The sequence below is a fragment of the Lucilia cuprina genome, chromosome 6, assembly GCF_022045245.1.
Source record: "Lucilia cuprina isolate Lc7/37 chromosome 6, ASM2204524v1, whole genome shotgun sequence".
NCBI lineage: Eukaryota > Metazoa > Arthropoda > Insecta > Diptera > Calliphoridae > Lucilia > Lucilia cuprina.
The window spans coordinates 11,529,628-11,533,763 of NC_060954.1; positions in this window are offsets into that span (position 1 = coordinate 11,529,628).

Sequence of the window (4,136 nt, forward strand, 5' to 3'; positions counted from 1 at the left end):
TGTTTCTTTGTTTGTTTTGTTTCATAAAAAATTCACAATGGGTCAAATTACTATTTAATAATAACATTTTGGTAAATACTTATATCATAAAGAAATTGTTGTTTTTTTGTTAATATATATTTTTGTTAATAATCGAAAAGTTCAATTTGTTAAAATTGGTCAATTTGTTAAAACTCTTTTATTATATAGTTAAATTTTTTTTTAAACTGTGGAAACTTTCTTGATAATAATAAGTGTTGAATATTTTAATTTAATCAATTGTTCTAATAATTTGTAAAATCCTTTTAAATTTAAAATTTTCGTTTATTAATATAAAACTAAATTTTTCATAAATATTTTATACGATGTTAACATTTATATTAATTAATCTAAATTTCCATAACCTTTTGTATATTTTATTATGAACATATATCTTTCGTAAGATCACACCTAAATTGTATAATTAGTTAATAATGCTTACTTTAATCTTTTCTAAAATAAACCATTTGAATATGTATGAGTAAAATTGAATCAATTTGGTCTTCTTATTGAGCTAATGTGAGAAAATGTAAATACAAATTTTGATAGGGGTTCTAAGAATTTTATAAATGCTATTAGAACTATGGTTGGCGAGGGTTTAGAGGCATTTGCATCCAATATCATCAGGATTGCAAAACAATTTCGCAAAAATACTGGAAAATCAACAATAGTTTCGAGTAGCTTTCAACCATAACTAGATTGGGGCTTTGTTTGTTTTTTTTTTCTTTTCTTTTTATCTAGTTATTTATTCTTTTGTTAATCTAATGATCAGTAATTTAGTTTATTTCCGGGAGTCTATAATAAAAGAGCATGTGATAAACATTGGAAGCTTATGAAATAGGACACGAACTCCCCCCCACCGACTCCTAGCTAGCAAATCAATGGCTCCCAACGTCCTGTTCCTTTGCTTTCATCGACCAGAAATCATAATATTAAACAGATTAATGAATGTAGAGCCTTGCTTAAAAATTTTGATATCTTATTTATGATTTCTTGGGTTTGGTTCTATAATTTTTGCTATAAGTTTACATTTTCTATATTTATATTACTTATTTAGAACTAAACAGGTGAAAAATAAATCTTGTTTCAAGATTTAACGTATGTGAACATTACAAACTAGAACTGAACTAGAACTGAACTAGAACTGAACTAGAACTAGAACTGAACTAGAACTGAACTAGAACTGAACTAGAACTGAACTAGAACTGAACTAGAACTGAACTAGAACTGAACTAGAACTGAACTAGAACTGAACTAGAACTGAACTAGAACTGAACTAGAACTGAACTAGAACTGAACTAGAACTGAACTAGAACTGAACTAGAAACTGAACTAGAAACTGAACTAGAACTGAACTAGAACTGAACTAGAACTGAACTAGAACTGAACTAGAACTGAACTAGAACTGAACTAGAACTGAACTAGAACTGAACTAGAACTGAACTAGAACTGAACTAGAACTGAACTAGAACTGAACTAGAACTGAACTAGAACTGAACTAGAACTGAACTAGAACTGAACTAGAACTGAACTAGAACTGAACTAGAACTGAACTAGAACTGAACTAGAACTGAACTAGAACTGAACTAGAACTGAACTAGAACTGAACTAGAACTGAACTAGAAACTGAACTAGAACTGAACTAGAACTGAACTAGAACTGAACTAGAACTGAACTAGAACTGAACTAGAACTGAACTAGAACTGAACTAGAACTGAACTAGAACTGAACTAGAACTGAACTAGAACTGAACTAGAACTGAACTAGAACTGAACTAGAACTGAACTAGAACTGAACTAGAACTGAACTAGAACTGAACTAGAACTGAACTAGAACTGAACTAGAACTGAACTAGAACTGAACTAGAACTGAACTAGAACTGAACTAGAACTGAACTAGAACTGAATTAGAACTGAACTAGAACTGAACTGAAATAACATCATCAGTAAAACTGAATTTTTTGTGTAATTTTTTCTTCAGCAGTGTACTGCAGTTGAAAGTTTTTCTTCCTTATTAAACACATGAATGAATAAATAAATGTACACTTTGTTTAATCGATAAGCATTTTATATGGTCTCATATAAAACATTAAGAATTATATTTAGTTCTGCAACAAACTTTAGGGGTTTTTCCATAATTAGCAACATTTACAGTAATTGCAGCAAGTAACATGTGGCAGCTAACAAATTTGTGAAAAAGTATGTCTTTAGAAAAGTTTTGAAATGGTATGTATGGGAAGAAAGAACAAACTTTTAGTCTCCTTTAAGTTATTAACGTAAGAAGCATGTGCATTTTAAAAGATCTATAAAGACTTTTTGTACTAAAAACATAAACAATTTATATAGCTATCATTTGCCTGTATAGTTGTTTTTGTTTTAAAATGCTAAACCCTTTATTTCTTATGCTTGTTGTTGTTTAGTAACAGGATTTTAATCATCTTCATCGAAATCAACAACCGTTTTAACCAACATCCATATTCAAATTATCACATGCCGGTATTATTCTGTTGCCGCCAGTACAACTAGTAACTAAACATTCATCACCGCCACCACTACCTCCGGTTTTAACTAGTTTAAATGGCCCCCCGCAGGCCGAGAGTAGAGAATGTAGTAAATGCTAAAAGAACGAAACAAACGACGTCAACAAATGCAAAAAGGAAAAAAACAACAACTAAATAAACGAACTAACTAATGTCTGTCTTTTTGCAGCAGCTTTATGTGTGTCTGTCAAATGCAAATTACCTATCACTTTTGCTGCACAACGCCAACGACAACGGCAATAGCAACAACAGCATATCCTTTTCCTTTTTCTATGCATCTGATTATGTGTGTCCTTATGTAAATAAACACATATACATAAGCACATATAGATTCAGAATGGTGTAGTTGAGGTACTAGAATATGGTTGCATTTTATACATGCAACTAAATTCTTTGATAGATAGCCATGCTTGTATTGCTGCAAGTACAAGTATGTTAATACTAAAACATGACATATTTGCTACAACACAGCGAAAGAGGTACGAGTGTTAAGTTAATGAGAAACATATTAAATCTATTAAAGATATCTGCGACTAAAAGTAAAATTAATAAACCGCTTGTTTAGCACTTACAGCACAACCCTCCACAATGCACTTAACATTGTGTTCAACGCATTTTCATAAACAAGTATGTGTTTAAAAATATGGATTAAGTTGCGAATAAATTAGGCTGACTTATAGAAAATTCATAATATTAAATAAAACATAAATTTTCCAAAATATTTTACTTTTATCTACATTTAGTTTTTAGCGTCAACCTAATTTTTGTGTGCCTGTTTATTATCGTCTAAATTTAATGCATAAAACAATCGTAACTTAATGCCTGTTTTAATGTACATATAAATAAGATAGTATATTCAAGAACTGCATCCATCTCAGCTAGTCAAAATTGGAAAAGGTGTTAGATAAACAAAGAACAATTAAGATAAATAATATTCGTACATATATCTACTAAAAACTAAATAATCTACTGGCAGGGGGTACTTTTTATCATACTATAGTGTAAACTACGGAACTAAGCCCAAAAAGCTCTTACAGGCTAAAATAGGCCAGATCTATAGTCTAGTCTCTAAAGTCCTTACTATTATCTAGACTAGACTATAGTCTAGACTATATACTAGACTTTAGACTAGACAATAGACTAAATTAAAGACTGGACTATAGGCTAAACTATAGACTAGACTATAAACTAGATTATAGACTAGACTATAAACTAGATTATAGACTAGACTACAGACTGGTCAATAAAATAAATTAAAGACTGGACTATAGACTAGACTATAGACTACGCTATAGACTAGACTATAGACTAGACTATAGACTAGACTATAGACTAGACTATATACTATAGACTAGACTATAGACTACGCTATAGACTAGACTATAGACTAGACTAAAGACTAGACTATAAACTAGACTATACACTAGACTATAGACTAGACTAGACTATAGACTAGACCATAGACTAGACCATAGACTAGACTATAGACTAGACCATAGAATAGACTATAGACTAGACTATAGACTAGACTATAGACTAGACTATAGACTAGACTATAGACTAGACTATAGACTAGACT